General features: G+C 40.7%; 1 protein-coding gene and 1 non-coding gene across 2 annotated transcripts in view; one reads left to right on the top strand and one right to left on the bottom strand.

Annotated features, from left to right (window-relative positions):
- The window catches only part of KCMF1 (potassium channel modulatory factor 1), a 78,352-nt gene that overhangs the window by 16,880 nt on the left and 43,050 nt on the right, over positions 1–18,422 (top strand). The window lies entirely within an intron of this gene.
- On the bottom strand, positions 3,811–3,939 carry LOC118982764 (small Cajal body-specific RNA 4). Its single transcript, XR_005065602.1, has one exon.

The following is an 18,422-nucleotide window of genomic DNA, read 5'->3' as shown; positions in this document are numbered from 1 at the left end:
AGAAACACACTGTAATTTTTGTTAGTGATAATATTCTAAAGAAAATAAAAGAGAATAAGGACTGAATGATAGAAGATGAATGAGTGGTCTCTGTGTTATTTTTAAGAGAGTGGTCAGGAAGACCTTGCAAAGGAGGTGACTTCTCAAGCAGAGACTTCAAGTATAAAGGCCTGGGGTGAGACTAAAGTAGGTTGTTTGAGGAATAGGGTGGTTGGAGCTGATGAGGCAAAGAGGAAAAAATAGAGAAGACGAAGTAGGGAAAGACCAAGTCCAGATGAAATGGGGTGATACAGGCCATGGTGAGGCCTTGTAAGTTAATTCTCTGAGTGTAGAGCTAACAGGACTTGATGGTATAGTATAGTGTAGGTGAAAGCAAGTGGGTGAGAAGAGGACCATTTACTGAGATGGGGAAGGCAGGAGGGGAGCATTTGGAGAGTGAGGTCAAGATCTGTTTCAGACATAAGAGGTTGGAGGTGTCTGTTAGATGTTCACGTGGAGAGGTATAAGCCATTGGGATGAATAAACTGGAGTTCAGGCTAGAAGGGCTCACTGTGGGAATTAGGCCATTTTGGCAGCTGGGTAATGAATTAGTTTTTTTTAGTTCTTTTCTCTCCAATAAAATCCTCTGGATTTTATAGAATAGACCTTCTTTTTTTTCCAAATAAAATTGCAGTCTAGAAGGGCTGCTGAGTCATTATTTGAGATCAGTGTAAGGACTAGAATTCAGATCCCATGACTTACTCCAGCCTGTTTTCTCCCGTACATGCCCCTCAGATGAAATGACCCCAAACTGCAGACTCAAGTTTTTTCTGAGGTGCTAAACAGTTGATTTTGGGAAGGGGAGTGTGGAGCCAGACTACCTGACTTCAAACCCCAGCTTGCTCACTCACTGTCTGTCACCTCTCATAAATCATTTATCTCTCTGCATCATTCCACAAAATGGGCACGTGCTTAGTAACCTCAGGGTGGCTGTATGTGATAGTTATTGTAGAAAATTGTTAGAATAATGTCTGTCGTATAGTTGGAGCCATCTCAATTATTCTCAACTTGGATATAGAGAACAGCTGTTTACCGTGCTTCTAAATTCCTTGCATATAATTTGAGTACTAACAATCCTTACATAAGTATGATCCTTGCCCTCAAGGAATTTGCATTTTGATAGGGAAGGAAGTTAAAAATATAGAAGATACTAAAGGGCTTATGTACTTAAAATGGTAGGTCACTGAAAGCTATGAATAGTCTCTTGTCTGACATTTCATGAATTGAACGTTCAGATGACAGCAAGGGCACTGAGAAGGGGTTTGTGGAGAAGGGACTGCTGGAGAGAGTAGGAGTAGATGGGCATTCCAGACCAGTGGAGTGGGTAGAAGTTGGTAGGTAGTAAGGTGGCCAAGCCAGGAAAACACAAGGTAGCATTTGGGAACAGTGGAAAGAACAGTTTTGCTAATGACAGAAGGCCCATAAAAGATAATAGTGATTAGGATCCATGGGGGATATAGCAACACCAAGCATACCAAACTTACTCTTTGATAGGGCTCCTAAACTGGTATATCAAAGTGTTGTTATAAGTAGTATCTTTCCTTCATTAGAGTGTATCAGATAAAGACTGTTGATGTCCTCATGGAAAGGATAAATGTATTGGATGATGATATAAGAAAAACTCATCACTGATTGGGTAGGTTAGAGAGAGTGTTGATCCACAAATTAGTTGTAACCTGAAGTAAAAAGAGGCCTAAGGAGATGATTCTATAACTCTTCTTTTCTAAGATTTAAGAAAAAAAAATATTTTAGAGAGACAGGAAACAGGGAGAAAGAAAGGACAGAAACAGATCAATTTGCCTCTCGCTCACTGCAAAGTGGGGACCTGGCCCGCAATGCAGGCATGTGCTCTGACCAGGAGTGGAATGGGCCACTTTTTGGTTCACAGGCTGAATGAAGTTCAGCCCACTGAACTGCACCAGCCAGGGCTGCTCTAAGGTATTTTTAAAAATTGAGATTAACACAGTTACTGGTATTCTCCCCATTCTTTTACCCATTTTCAGCAAATCATTTTGCCATTTCTGTATCAATTTTATAGCCCTTTCCATTTTGGGGTTTGAATGTTTTAAAGAAAATCCCAGACTTGCGTATCATTTTGCCCACAAATATCTCAGTATTTATTTCTAACTGACGAAGGTGCACGTATGTGTCTGTCTGGGAAACCACAGTATCATCATCACACTTGACAAACTTAACATTCATTTTTATTGTTACACTAATACCTAGTTCATATTCAGTTTCCTAATTGTTTCAAAAATGTCTTATTAAAGTTAGGTTGTTAAAATCAGTATCAAACAAGGTTCACATATTACATTTGGTTGGTATGTCCTTTAAAATCTCTTAATTTATAGCAGCCCTCCCCCTTTAAAAATTAAGTTTACTTGTTGAACATTTCTTTGATAGTATTTCCCACATTCTGGCTTGAAGTTTTATGGTGTCATTTTATTATTTTTATATATATTTTATTCATTGTGCTATTACAGTTATCCCATTTTTTCCCTCCCCTGTATTCCCCTCTGCCTTGCACTGCCCCCTCCCACCAGCATTACCTGCCTTCTTAGTTCATGTCCATGGGTCATACATGTAAGTTCTTTGGCTTCTACATTTCCTATACTATTCTTTTTTTTTCCTAGATTTTATTTATTTATCTTTAGTGGGGAAAGGAAGGAGAGAGAGAGAGAGAGAGAGATCAATGTATGGTTGCCTCTGGTGTGTCCCCTGCCAGGAACTGGCCTGCAACCCAGGCATGTGCCCTGACTGGGAATTGAACCGCAATCGTGTGGTTCATAGGCCCGTGCTCAATCCACTGAGCTACGCCAGCCAGGGCTCCTATGCTATTCTTAACCTCCCCCTGTCTATTTTGTACCTACCGTTTATGCTTCTTATTCCCCATACCTTCCCCCCATTCACACCCCGCCCCCTCCTCACTGATAACCCTCCATGTGATCTCTTTTTCTGTGATTCTGTTCCTGTTCTAGTTTGCTTTGTTTTTGCTTTTTTTTAGGTTCAGTTGTTGATGGTTGTGAGTTTGTTGTCATTTTACCATTCATGGATTTTGATCTTCTTCAATTTCTTAGATAAGTCCCTTTAACATTTCATATAATAAGGGCTTGGTGATGATGAACTCCTTTAACTTGACCTTATCTGGGAGGCACTTTATCTGCCCTTCCATTCTAAATGAAAGTTTTGCTGGATAAAGCAATCTTGGCTGTAGGTCTTTGGATTTCATGACTTGGAATACTTCTTTCCAGCCCCTTCTTGCCTGTAAGGTCTCTTTTGAGAAATCCGCTGACAGTCTGATGGGTACTCCTTTGTAGGTAACTGTCTCCTTTTCTCTTGCTGCTTTTAAGATTCTCCTTATATTTCATCTTGAGTAATGTAGTTATGATGTACCTTGGTGTTTGCTTCCTTGGGTCCAACTTCTTTGGGACTCTCTGAGCTTCCTAGACTTCCTAGAATTCTATTTCCTTCACCAAATTGGGGAGGTTCTCCTTCATTATTAGTTCAAATAAGTTTTCAATTCTTGCTGTTATTCTTCTCCTCCTGGCACCCCTATGAGTCAGATGTTGGAACATTTAAAGTTGACCTGGAGGTTCCTAAGCCTCTCCTCATTTTTTTGAATTCTTGTTTCTTCATTCTGTTCTGATTGCATGTTTATTTTTTCCTTCTACTCTAAATTGTTGATTTGTGTCCTGGTTTCCTTCCCTTTATTGTTAGTTCCCTGTGTGTGTGTGTGTGTGTGTGTGTGTGTGTGTAAATTAAACTGGAGTAGAAGATTGGGTACTACAGTCAGCCCTGTAATATTCTCCAGTAAAGGCTGCTCTCTCCAACCCTTTTTTCTAGGAGGATTGTATCAGCGGAGTCTCGTCTTATCAGACTCCACCTTCTTAGTCCTCCAGCCTGTATATTTTTCTTAAATTCACTTTGCATAGCCTTCACTTTTTCCTCTATTTTGATACCATATTCAATCATTTCTCTGAGCATCTTGATTACCAGTGTTTTGAATTCTGCATCTGATAGGTGGTTGGCTGTCTCCTCTTCACTTAGTTTGGTTTTTGGAGCTTTGATCTGTTTTCATTTGGGCCTTTGGAGGGGGGCGGGTCTCTGTGCACCTGTTATGTTGTAAAGGGCAGGGTCTTACAACATAAGGTAAGGTATTAGCCAGGGTGGGACAAGTTGTGGTGCTCTATGTGGGAGAGGGGTCAATGAGGGAATTTCCTCAGCTATCAGCCGGTTTTCAGTCACTTCTGCTACCCACAAGCAAATTGGGCCCTTCTGGTGCTGATTCCCAGGTGGGTGGGTTTGTGTACATTCTAGGAAGGTTTGTGTACATTCTAGACCCTGTCGGTCTCTCCAACAAATGCTCCTATGAGGCTAGGAGTTACTCCTGTCAGCCACAACCCCCACAGACTTTTATAGCCAGAGGTTTTGAGGCTTGCTTTTCCTGCAGTGGAACCCTGGGTTGTGTGGTCTGTCTCACTTCCCAGTTCCTCCCAGTTTATTGGCCCACAAATGTGGGACCACCTGGTCTGCCTGCCACTGCCTCGCTCACCTGTCCTCCTGCCACCGCCCTGCCATGCATCCCCTCTGCCCCTGCTGCCAGTCTGGATGAATGTTTAACTCCTTGGTTGTTGGACTTCCATACAGTTCAATATTCTGGCAGCTCTGGTTATTTTTTGTTCTTAAATTTGTTGTTATCCTTTTTTTGGTTGTGCAAGGAGGTACAGTGTATTTACCTACACCTCCATCTTGGTTGGAAGTTCTGATATTATTTCAATACACCCTTTCATTCCCCATATTTCTTTTAAGTGGTATTCAGATGTTTGTTTTGGTAAAATTTTGGTAGTACTTCTTTACTATATCATATTGAGAGGCCCATAATGCATGGTGTCTCAGGGGATTCAAAGGTCAGCTTGTCCTTCCCTTGGTGGTCACTGATTGTAGCTGCCTAGATCTGTTGTTTCATAGTGGTTGCAAGATGTTGATTTTCCAACTGTTATCATTTTTCCTATGCTTATTCATTAGAATTTTATTTTGTAAAGAACTCTTATCCATATACTTTAACAAAATCACTATAATACACTAACATAAAGGAAAAGGAAACAAAAGTGAAATAATGTATAATAAAATAATATGCCTTTAGATGTAAGTGATGAGGCGTAATTATTACATTAGAAGAAATAATGAAGAAGTTAGATACTTGTACCTATATACAGAATCACTATGAATTTGAGGGACAGCGTAAAGTGCAGATCCATAACAGACATTTTTTATTGATGAGTCAGATTCCTTAAGCATTACTGCCTTCAGTGCTGTTTCTTTTTGAATAACTCATGGTGTCAAGTTTCAAACAGTTTACCCAGACAGTAATATTACTATCTGGGTAAATTATTTAAATTGTGATTTCAGTGTATGTTAACATGGAAAACTACCTATATGTAAAATTGAGTTACCTTTTAAGTTCAAATAATTACAAACAGGTTTTTCTGTTGGGACATTGAGAAGTCATGGGAAAGGTGGGACATTTCTCCATTGTGTAATATTGTCAGTCTCACTGCAAATTTCTAGAATCCCTGGCTTTGACCTTCAAATGCCACGATGACACCCATTGTGACAACCAAATTTTCAGAATTCCCTCTCAGAAGTTATATCACCCTTCACTAGTCAAATATATTAAGACAGGAAATCAGATAATCAGTATCAATATTTAAAAATAGGGGCTAAAAACATCTCTTTTTGAAGATTGCTCTATCCAGCAAAGCTTTCATTTAGAATGGAAGGGCAGATAAAGTGCTTCTCAAATAAGGTCAAGTTCAAGGAGTTGAGGTGATCATCATCACCAAGCCCTTATTACATGAAATGTTAAAGGAACTTATCTAAGGGAAAGAAGAATAAAAAACATGTTCAGTAAAATGACAGCAAACTCACAGTTATTAACAACCACACATAAAACAAAAGCAGACTAAGCGAACAGCTAAATCGGGAGTGGAACCATAGAAATGGAGATCACTTGGAAGGTTAGCAACAGGGGAGTGGGAGGAGGAGAAGCGGGGAGAAGGTACAGAGAATAAGTAGCATAGACAGTGGGGAGAAAATAGGGGGAGGGCAAGAGTAGTGTGGGGAATGTAGAAGCTAAAGAACTTATGACACATGGACATGAACTAAAGCGGGGAATGTGGGTGGGAGGGGGGTTGTGCAGGGTGGAGGAGAATGAAGGTGGGGAAATGGAACAGCTGTAATAGCATAATCAATAAAATATATTATAAAAATCTTTTTGCTAATATTACTTTACATCTAGAAAACCTAAGAGACTCTAAAGTTAAATTCATGAGATAATTTAGTAAATGTCTGTATTATACCTAGGAGGGAGATTTAGGTCATAAGTGTGTAGCTTCATTTTCATTTAAATTTTTTTCTTGCACTCACCTTTTTCCCTCATAGAATTGAATGTTTCTTCCTGTTTCCTTTCTTAACATTTTTTTATATTGTAGGACTTTTTTTTCCCAGTGACATATGCCTTGTAATGGTGTCATGGCCTCTCTGAAAGATTTTGTTTTGTTTTTAAAGATTTTTATTTTTTTAATAATTTTTAAAAGATTTTATTTATTTTTAAAGAGGGAGGAAGATAGGGAAACATCAATGTGAGGTTGCCTCTCGAGCATCCCTGACTGGACATCTGTCCCACAATTCGGGCATGTGTCCTGAGGGGGGAATCAACCCGTGACTGTTTTGGTTCGTAGGTTGGCACTCAGTCCACTGAACCACACCAGCCAGGGCAGATTTTATTTACTTTCAGAGGGAGGGAGAGAGAGGAAAGAGAAGGTGAGAAACATTGATGCCAGAGAGAAACATTGATAGGTTGCCTCTTGTGCATGCCCCGTCCGGCCTGGGACCGAACTGCCACCCCAACCCAGGCACATGCATGCCCTTACCAGCTACCTTTTGGTCTGTGGTTTGCAGGACCATACCCAACCCACTGAGCCACACCAGTCAGGGCCACAGCGTACATTTTAAACTTACATAGAATGGGCTCTAGCCCCACAGCTCAGTTGGTTGGAGCATCACCTTTGTACTCCAAGGGTTACCAGTTTGATCCTGACAGGGCACATACAGGAATCAGCCAATGAATGCATGAATAAGTGGAACAACAAATCGATGTTTCTCTCTCTCTTTCTCCCTCTGTTCCTCCCTCTCCTCTAAAATCAATAAAATAGATCCATGGTGACCTTGATGTGAAATTTTGGGGGGGATCAATAAAATTTAGAAAAAACCTTCTTTCATAAGCCCTTACTAAATAATGTTTAGAAATAAATACATTCCAAGGAGTTTCTTCTTTTCATAAGTTATAGCTATAAAAGCAGTCTTATACAGGTATGCTGTACTGAAAATTCAGCTGCTACAAACAGCTTCGTTAGGATTTTGTGAAAGGCTCAACAGCCTTTTTTTATAAAGTTCTAAATAAAGCAAAACAATTGTTTCTTAACTTATGGGATAAAGACATGCCTGGAAAGTAAGTCTTCGCTAAAGCTACAAACTATATTTTATGTTTATGGAAAAATGGAGTTTGGTAATATGCCTAAACAATTAAAAAATGTTTTTTGCATTTCCTGTTTGAAAGTCTGATGGAAGATTTGGAATATCTTGTTGTGGTACTGGACGGTTCTTTCTTGCATTTCCAGGTGCCTAACAACTTTGGCACCTCTCCTCAGTCAATGACAGTAGAGCCCCCAGTCATCGTGAGACTCCCCACCAAAAAGTACCCCCAATAGAGTCCCCCCCAAAAAAGACTCCCACTAAAGGGAGTGGGAGTGGTACCTCCTGAGAGTGGTACCACACTGGGAAATCATCATAACTAAACTAATTTAATTGCATCATATTGTTTGAAAAGACTTTAAGGGGTTTCCCTCAAAACAGATAGAAGAATCAGTTGCAACATTATTGCAAATATAAGATTATTACTTCCGTAGTGTTAATGAATCTGCATGGATTAGCTTTGTTCTTTATATCCAGATTCCAAGATTAATGGCCTTAACCAAATTCATTTGTCCTCCAATTTAGATGGCACTAGTGTCCCATGAAATGTGCAGAACTCCTTTCACAGGCACGTTTCAGTCTGTCAAATCTCTGAACACAGCCCATGCATTGGCAGAGCACCCACTAGAGTATCTGAGAGTTATTTGTTGAACCTATCTGTCTCCTTGTTTCTTTTAGATTCACAGAAAAGTTGTGAAGATTGTGTGGAGACCTCCCATATTACCCCCTCACCCAATTTCCCTTAATGTCAACATACCATCTTAGCACATGTCAAAACTAAGAAACCAACATTGGTATATCATTACTCATTAAACTGTGGACTTGTTTGTATTTTACCAGCTCTTATATCAATACCCCTTTTCTGTTGCAGAATCTACTTAAGGATACCACACTGCATTTAGTGCCTCTTGGTTTTGGCCTCATTAGCTGCCCAGAGAGCAGACATGTGCACTATTTTGGGCCAGCTCTGTCTGAAGAAGCTGTGACAACCCCTCTGCATTGCCCACTCTTCATCTCTTCTGCCAACTAGCTCGTTTGCCTTACTTTCTAGAGCCTTTTCCATTCTGTCAATATAGTTTTCCCCCTAATTTTAAAATAAGACACCTAAAACTGAATGCAGTTCTTCACAGGTCTGACAGGTGTGAAATGTGGTGGCAATATTACAGTTGTGTATTTTGTGTATCTGTTAATGTATACTGAGTTTATTTGTTTATTTTATGGCTTAAGCAGCTGCATCCCATCTTGGGCGAACAATAAAGCTGAAGTTCTACTTTGTGCATTCTCCCAGAATTTTCTGTCACATGAATTGTTTAACCCAAATACAAGACTTCATGTGAATCCCTTTAAAAATCCATCATCTTTGTTTTGACACACTCATTTGCCTCTCCTTGAATTTCTATTTTGTTTTCCAATGGTTTAACTATTTCTTTTACGCAAAGCTTATTAGTTGTTTTCTATCATTTTCTGAGTCACTAATGAACATTGTATAGAACAGGGTCAAGTATAGGACCTTAGGGTGGGGAAGATAAGTGAGCAAGAGAAAAGATGTAGCAAGTATGTAACTACTTGAGGAAGCTAACCAGGGTTAGCAGAGGGTGAAGGTCTGGATTCAATCTCACCTATGTACCAGCTGCCTCTAGTGCCTAAACTAAAACTCTCACAGAATAAGAGCAGTTGAATTTTGGAGGAGGACTGGTAAGGGAGGAAGGTCACTCTTACCCAAGAATGAAGCCAGTTGTGAGTCATGATATTGTTATCTTACCTTTCATTTTACTGGTCAGGCCCAAACCAGTAAAGATTTTCATGAGACTTTAAGTTAGGAATGACTTTGAAAATCTTGGAGGGTGCTTTAGGCGTACTTCTATGAGCAAGGATACATTTGAGTGACATACTTCCTCTTCAGTAAATGCCTATTCATATGTCATTTCTCACTTTTTTCTGTTGATCTTTTTCTTAATTTTTTGAAAGATTTTATTTTATTTTTTTAGAGAAAGGAGAAGGGAGGGAGAAAGAGAGGGAGAGAAACATCAGTGTGTGGTTTGCCTTTCATGTGCCCCCAGATGGGGACCTAGCCCACAACCCAGGCATGTGCCCTGACTGGGAATCAAACTGGCAGCCCTTTGGCTCGCAGGCCGGCACTTAACTCCACTGAGCCACACCAGCCAAGGCTTTCTTAATTTTTTTTTTAATTTTATTTATTTACTTATCTTTAGAGGGGAAGGAGAGAGGGAGAGAAACATCAATGTATGGTTGCCTTTCATGCGTCCCCTGCTGGGAGTTGGCCTGCAGGGAACCCGCCTGCAACCCAGGCATGTGCCCTGACTGGGAATCGAACCGTGATCGGCTTTCTTAATTTTTAAGAGCCCATTGTTATATTTGTCAGCAGATATTTCTCTCATCTGGTGTCATTTGACTTTGTGTTTATGGAATCTTTTGTCAGTATTAAAGTTTTTATATATATGTTTGTTGGTTTTAGAGAGAGAGGAAGGGATAGAGAGAGGTAGACACACACATCAATGTGTGAGAGAGATATCTATTGGTTGCTTTCCATATGTTCCCCAACTGGGGATCGAACCCTCAACCTAGGTATGTGCCCTGACCAGGAATCGGATGTGCACCCCTTTGGTGCACAGGATGATGCTCCAACCAATGAGCCACACCAGCCAGGGCTAAAGTTTTACATTTATACTTATCTATCATCACAGTGTATTCCTCTCCTCTCCTCTGTTATGGTTTCAGGTTCTCTGTATTGCTTAGAAAGTCCTTACTCACTAAGAGGTAATAAAAATATATTTTTATAGTTTAAGAAGTTTATAGCTTTAAAAAAGTCTAAACAGTATTTGCTATTTTTCAGATATATGGCAAGTTGGGCAGCCCTTTTCTTTAAGAATAGAATTTTTATGTATGTGTGAGAAATATAGCATGCCTTCAGAAGAATATACAAAATGTGTGTATATTCACTGAAAAGATAATAAAACAAATCCTTCCTTGTATTCATCACCCGTGTTAAGAAATAGGCCCTCTCACAGGAATGTCCATACCACTATAGGGGCCTTCGTCCCTACAGTTCTTTTGCCTCCCTCTGTGGTTTAACACCCCGCGCACCAGTTCCCATCCAAGCAGCGCACGGCGGTGAGCACGGAGCAGCAAGCTCACAGCCTCCCCGTGGGGACAGGGCCGTCTGCGCCACCGGGTGGAGGCTCCCCGGAGAGGAGCCGCTGGACGAAGTCCGGCTCAGCCCCCCTGAGAGCTGCCCAGAAACCCTTTGGAAAAGCCGTCGGGTGAGGTCACCAGTGAAACTTGAACTCAAGGCGGGATTTGACTGAGTTGCCGCAGGGACCCGCCTGGATTCCGCTGCTCTGACTGTGGCCAGACCGCCCAGGAGCAGGTCAGAAAGAGCGATCCGCTGAACCTCTGCTGCGGGGAGAGGGGAGAGCGGGAACTCGGTCTGCATACGCTCCCCACCGGCCAGGTGCAGACGAGCAACTGAGCCCGGCCAGGCCCCTGGGCAGCGTTCTGTCCTCGAGTCAAAGAGAAAAAATATACTATAATATGATTGTGTGTGTGTGTGTGTGTGTGCATGTTTGGTTTTTGTTAGTTGTGTTCCATAAAGTTACCATAAACACTGAATTAGCAAATACAGAAACATTGCTCATAGGGGAAATTTAGGGTTGGGTTCCTGCATACGTCTGGTCACATTTTCATCAACAGCTCAATACATAACCTTGGTTCATGTGTTTCTGTTGAAAGACAGCTTTTTAAGTATATGTTGTTGATTTATGAACATAGAAACATCAGTGTGTTCAGCCAAGAGCACTGTATCTCATGCCTGAACAAAGCTTACCTAACACACTTTACCTGTAAGAGGCATCACAGCCTCATGCTTAGGAACATTGGACAGCACTTCAGCACCACATTTAGGGGCCATTTTAAACAGTGGAATCACCTACAAGCAGTATAGAAACAAACAAACAAAAAACACCATGGCGCTAACCAGTCCATGAAAAGGACACTTGTGTGCAGTATGAGAGCAGAAACAAGAAGCCAGAGTGGTGACTTACTTGACCTCGGCTGGGAGTGTGCTCGTCAGGCAACTCAAATGTGTACAAATGGACTGAAAGCACTGCAGGTGCTGTGTGTGTGTGTGTGTGTGTGTGTGTGTGTGTGTGTGTACAGAAACAAAATGGAAAATCAATCTGGGCGGTTGGAAGTCCAATTAGTAAAACTGGGGTAGTTTCTGGAAGGGCACAAGGGAAACTTTTTGGATTCTAATACTGTTCCATTACGTGCTTGTTGTGGGTGTTAGTTACACAGGATGTGTTCACTTTATGAAAACCAAGCTGTGTGTTTATGATTTGTGTACTTTTCTGAGTGGTGTTATACTAAAGTAGATAGCGAAAAACAAACTACTGTGGCCCCAGCATCTGGGTGACGACCATTCAGCATATGTGGCTCTTGAGTGTCGCTGCTCCAAGGTGTCAGCTGCTCCAAGGCGTCGTACTCAGTACTCCCTGGCGGTCATCCTGGGAGTTCCCACTTCCTCATCTCCCCAGCAATTCTCGTTGCTTCTCTCCTGTATTGAGTGTCCTGTTTCCTAGATTTTGTCTTCAGCTTTTCCTCCTGTCACTCCTTTGGTACTTCATATGTACTTAGGTAGTTTTTGGAGAAAGGGTACATAGGAAATAACTTTTTAAAAGAACTTAACACCTCTGAAATGTTGTTATATTACCCTCATACTTGAATGGTAACTTTCCAAAGTGTAGAATTTTAATTTGGAAATTCTTTCCCTCGGAATTTTGATGATATTAGCACTAATTAATGTCCAGCATTCAGTTGAAAACATCAGTCTCTTGATCTTTGTGTGTGACCTCTCCTCCCTCCCTTTCCCCTACCCTCCTGGAAGCTAGTGGAGTCCCCTTTATGCCCACTCTTCTGCAGTGGGATTGGTGTGTTTCCTTTTCTCTATTGTGTTGGGTGCTCTTTGTGCCCCCTCAGCCTGGCAACTCAACCTTTTCTGGGAACTTGAATTGTTTTGTGGATTATTTCCCATCCCACCCCACCCTCCATTTTCTCACTTTCAGTGTATTAAAACTTCTAGATTGGTGTTCCAGGTTTTGGGTTTTGGGGGGTTTTATTTATGTTCTCATTCTCCTCCTCCTCCTGGAGACAGTTTAGTTACTTAACCCCAACTCCTCTTTTTTGTGAGAAGTGTGCATTTTACTGTCACCAGTGCCTTGAGTTCACTAAATCGGGACCATATGTTTTACTTTCTAATACGTAAACTTCCCCTTTGTACTCAAAGTAGAATATAATGTCAGAGAAGCAACTTAGAAATTTAACTGTTTCTCATAGAGCTTTTACATCTTCCATCCTTAAGGAATTCTCCACCCTAACCCTCATTCCAGTGATACCTGATGCTGCTGATCCTGAACATTTTGTTGAATCTGCATTGTGAATTAGGTTGTTTCTTAGCTTTCCTCTTTACCTGTACTCCACTTTCTCCAATCTCCAACTTATTTACCAGTCATTCATTTGCTTTCCAGCTTCTAAAATCTTGTTGCTATTGTTTATTCTTATCCTTCCTATCCTTACGAAATTTTCTTTTTTCAATTCCAGTATGTCAGCAAAAGTTTGCTGCTACCAGACTAATGTCAGCAAAGTCCTTGATCCGGGGTACAGAAGGAGGAGAAACTTGATTCAGGAGAACAGTTTGCAGACCAGAGAAACGTGGCTTATGGTGGAAACCAAAAGTGTACTCCACTGAGGTGCAGTTTTATAGAAAGAGCCCAAGGTGGTTCCTGCCTGGTCCATCTTATGCACATGAGGATTCTAAATTTGCCTGGTCTGATTGGTTCAAATAGCAATATCCAGATTGGAGGGCTTTTGATCATCTTTAGGGAGTTGCTCTGATTGGTAAGTATGATGTAAATGAGGACATAGCTGTGCAGTTCCAATTGGACCAGTTGGACTGGAAGGTCTCAACCAGGAACTCCTTTATGCAGGGTTGACTCAGGAAAGGAGCACAGGGCAGGAGGTTGAAAAGGCTTATTAGTATGCAGCATTTCCCTGAAAAGCAGTGTGCATGAGAGACCTATGTCAGCGATGGCTATTGACCTCTGGTTATGAATTTGTGCCTAGTTAACCATGAGGAGTCCTTCTTGACAGATGTATTCCTTCTGGAGTTTCACAAATACTAAATTTTAAGAGTTTCAGAAAAGAAACTCTTAAAATTCAAAATGAGCTGTTTTAGACCTTAACAAAATTATGGCTCAGTCTCAAATGCCATTATTTAGTGCATTGCTTACCAATACAGCAGCCACTAGCTAATGTGAGCACTTGAAATGTAGTTAATGTTGGAACTGAGTTACAGTGAAATAGTCACACATGGCTGGTGGCCACCACACTGGATGGTGCAGTTACAGTGCTAGTGAAGTAGGAGTTGGAGTGTCGATTCTAGTTAATACATGTACCATGAGGAAAAATTTCCTGTTTCCTTCTCCTTGGTTTGTTTATTCATTTATATCAGTATGGACACGTGGATTCCTATATTATTCAATGGGTTCTACTCTATTACTCTTCATTATTTATTTTGATGCTCAAATTGTCCCAGATTTGCCAGTGGACACTCCTCCAAGGTTTCTTTTGTGTTCTTTTGACACATACCCATTGTTCTTTCGGGGTCATTCATTTTAGAACTGGGTATTACAGGCTCATGTACTTGCCCTGTCCCAACCCCTGAATCATCCATTTCTCCAAGGAGCTCATGTTCCTCTTAGTAGAGGATACTGTGTTGGGAACCAAGATCTGGGTGTTTGGTGGACTCATTGCTACTGGAGCATCACTGCTTCTAGGCCCTCTCAGCTGGCAAGGCATTTCAGTTGAGTAGTGACTATTGCATTGGACACTACGGACATGTATCTTTCATCATTGCAAAGGGGAAATGTTGATGTTACTAGGGTTTGAGAGTTCAGAGTCATGTGCCACCCTGAGCCTGAGTCTATCTCCATAGAGTTGGTACTTGGCCGTTTGAGTGGGATGCAGGAGAGGCTGGTGCTGGAGCCCCTTGCTGGTAGCAGGATCCTTTAGGTCATCCCGTTGACAGAATGGAAACCGAAAGCCATATGCCAGTGGAATATGGATAATTGAGTTTACAGACCCTAGACCGTGGTTGTCCTGTGCTTCGTAGGATGTATAGTAATAATCCTGTCCTCTGCTCACTTGATGTCAGTATCTCTCCGACCCCAGTGATTCCATAGTACCAGATACATGGGATGAGGGTGGGGGCACAGGCAGGGGCACCAAATGGCCTTTGAGAGCTACCTCCTAGACCAACTCTTTTGAGTGCTGTGTTTCGAAGTCATCATTGTTGTATTGTTAACCCGTGTGCATTTTCTGGATAGTGCCCCCCTACTAGAGTCACACTGCTTATGGTCGTGGCTGGAAATGTTCATAAATGGAGGGAAGAAGGAAAATGACTTCTATTTATATTAAAGCCAGTGTTTTGGTTTTTGTTTTATTAGTTCTGGATACTTAAATTTGAATACCATTTAACTTCATTTCCTAAAGATTGACTTCAGACTGTATAAACACTGCCAGTTTTCCTCATTTTATCATTAAGCTTAGTCCTTTTCTTCTTTCTGTCCCATACTATTGTTCTCAGTGATAGAAGGGCATGTCATCATCAAAGGATATTTTCCAAAGGTTAATGTAACCAACTATTTACAATACCTTTCAACTCTCTTGTGTCATTATTACCCCAAGCCTAACATTTAAGGCTAGGCTAATATGCTTCCTAAAGCAGACATAAACTTCTGTTTCTCTTCCAGGGCTAGAGCATTCACTGTACATTGTGCTCATTATTCATAGTCTTCTCCAGAGCTTTATGTCTACCATAGGTCCCTTTAGTTTAAAATAATTGATGGAACTGGAGCAGACATTAAAATAATGTAACAGTCAAAGATCGGATTTTTGAGTACCTGTTAAATTTTATTCAATGATCTAGAAAAGAGGAAGAAGCAATTTAATTATTGTCTTCAGCTATATAGTGGGTTTCTGAGAGTGCAGTTAGAATAACTGCCTTATGTCTGGGGAACATGGAACAAAGGGGCCTGAAGCTGTATTTCACTGGTTTGGAGAAAGGGTACCTCAGGGGCTGATTGGGATGATGAAGAGTTGTGTCAGGGTGAGGTAACTGTGTCAGTCTGTTGTACCCTCCCAACCAGAACAGGTCATCTGCTATTGTTTTCATATGTCAGATGTGTTTCCATGGTTCTCTGTCTCTCTTCATACTGTTTTTTTTAAAAAATATTTTATTTATTTATCTTTAGAGAGGAAGGGAAGGAGAGTGGGAGAGAAATATCAGTGTATGGTTGCCTCTCATGTGTCCCCTGCTGGGAACTGGCCTCCAACCCAGGCATGTGCCCTGACTGGGAATCGAACCGTGGTCGTTTGATTCCCAGGCCCGCACTCAATCCACTGAGCTACACCAACCAGGGCCTTCATACTGTTTTTTAATTGCTTATTTACCTACCCTTTTCCCCTATTAGACTTTAATCATTAAATGAGTACTGCAGTTGCTCAACATTTTTTGTTGATTTCATAGTTTCACTAGGTCAACTATTTTACCCCTTTATACCTAAACATAGAACCACCCATCCTGTCTCCAAAAGTCATCTTCTATGCTACAAGTTACTTCACAGGTTGACATGGGATGGGGAGTTTGTCCATGTTGGGTGTTTTTTTTTTTTTTTCAATGAAACATCTTAAACATATGGAAAGAAATAAGGCTTTGTAAATAATAGGCAAATTCTACTTTATACTCTTTTCTTGATACCATTCTATTCCCTTCTCTTTCTCCCTACCCAGAGGTCATTTCTTCCAGTTGGTCTGTATCAACTGGAAGAAATCCATGTTTTAATGTGCTTTCCACATATGTGTGTGTGTGTGTGTCTGAGAACAATTGTAATGTGCTGTATATTTTTAAATTTACATATTTTCATATAGTATGTATTCTTTTAAAACATGTTTTTGTGGGGACTTACACATGTTGCTGTGTGTTAGTCTAGTAGTCCACTGGAGCACAGTGTTCAGTATTTCGTTATGTGATCATGTCATAGGTTGTCTATCCCATGCCTGAAGATGTATGCGTGCCAGATATCCTCATGTGTTTGAAAAGACTGAAAGTTTAAAAATAAATTATATATTTGAGTTATATATTGATTGTTGATGTGCTGTGAGGCTAGATGTTTTTGACTTATTGAAATTTTAAATACAGGAGTTATTTAAACATTTGCCAGTGCAGGGCATGGATTTTCAAGAAGTTGAGAAAGTGCTATTCTAGAGTAAGAACTTAGAAAATAGTGACTTCAGGTAGAGCTGTGTTTGATTCTCAACCCCTGGAAATAAAGATCCTGCCTCAAAATTCAAACCTCAGGGTTTTATTTTACAGAAGTTATGTGAACAGTAAAATTAGGGTCTCTTAGAAATTAAAGAGTTGAAGGAAAAACAATAAAAGTGATATTAAATATATATGCCATGGTATAAAAAACTTTTTTAAAGACATCCACTTCTGGAAAAAACAGATTTACTGTTGTCAGAATACATGTGTCAGTGGGCAGTTCGAACGGCTGTGTGCCTTAGTTGATACATCTGAAAATGAGGAAGGGTTCAGTGACCAAGTCGTCAGCCAGGTGCCTGGTGTGTCAAGGTCAGTTAGTTCAACACTGATTGTTGAAGGAACGTTGCTGTGTAGAGAGATCTGAGGCAGGTTGCCCTGTGTCATGGATGTTCCTTTTTAAGTGTTTTAATTTTTCAGACCAACCCCTCCAGGTTTGAAATCTAATGTATTTTTTAATAATAATCTGTTTTGCAAGTCTCTGCAAAAATGTTTATGTACTCACTAGATAGTTTCATAAAAACTGCCAGCTTTACTAAGGGCGGTTGACTTTGGGAGAGCTGGAGCTTTCTGCCTTGCTCCATAGATCTACCCAAAGGGTATTCAGAACTGAGCAGTGGTTTCTGTGCAGTGTGCATTGTTTATAAATACCTTTTTTTCCCTTTTATTTATTTTTAGAGCGGGGAAGGGAGGGAGAAAGAGGGAGAGAAACATCAGTGCGTGGTTGCTTCTCACGGGGCCCGCACTGGAGACCTGGCCTACAACCCAGACATGCACCCTGACTGGGAATCGAACCGGTGATGCTTTGGTTCGCAGGCCTGTGCTCAATCCACTGAGCTACACCACCCAGGGAAGTGTACATTGTTTAAAACAACTGATCTGAATTGTGCAAATGCATGCAAATATTGGGGTTTTGTTTTTGTCTTTTTACATATCAAATTGTTAAAACTGGGCCAGATAGAAACCTGTTTCCCATCAACAGCCCCATCGTTTGGTACAGCTGGTAAACAAACTCTCCTAAGATGATGTTGCCAGATTGCAGCTGATTCCTAGAGGTATTTGTGGCAGCAATTGGCAGGAGTGGGATTTAATTCTCTTTTGTCCTGTAGGAAACCTGTTGTTATTCCCTTCCCCCCACACCACACCTACTTTCATTATTCAGTCATTCTTACGTCAGGAAGTCTTTTATAGACTCACCTTAATCCCTTTCACCTTCTCATTTCATTCACTTCATTCAACAGATACTCATTGAATTTCTGCTTAGTCCCAGGCACTATTTACACACCTCCTCCTCCTTTATTTTATGTGTTAGTAAGAAATCAGCTCTAATCATGGCTTAGTATAATAATAGATTGGGGAATATACAGAAGCATCTGTATTTCCAGGTAAGAGGTTCTGAAAGGCTATTCCTGAGCTCACTAATAAACAATTCCATTGTGATTAAAATAAGTTTCTG

The sequence above is a fragment of the Sturnira hondurensis genome, unplaced genomic scaffold, assembly GCF_014824575.4.
Source record: "Sturnira hondurensis isolate 20B ecotype Veracruz unplaced genomic scaffold, ASM1482457v3 Scaffold0002039, whole genome shotgun sequence".
In the NCBI taxonomy this organism is placed as follows: domain Eukaryota; kingdom Metazoa; phylum Chordata; class Mammalia; order Chiroptera; family Phyllostomidae; genus Sturnira; species Sturnira hondurensis.
Note: the sequence above shows the minus strand (reverse complement) of the source record. Positions and strands in the feature narration are given on the sequence as shown.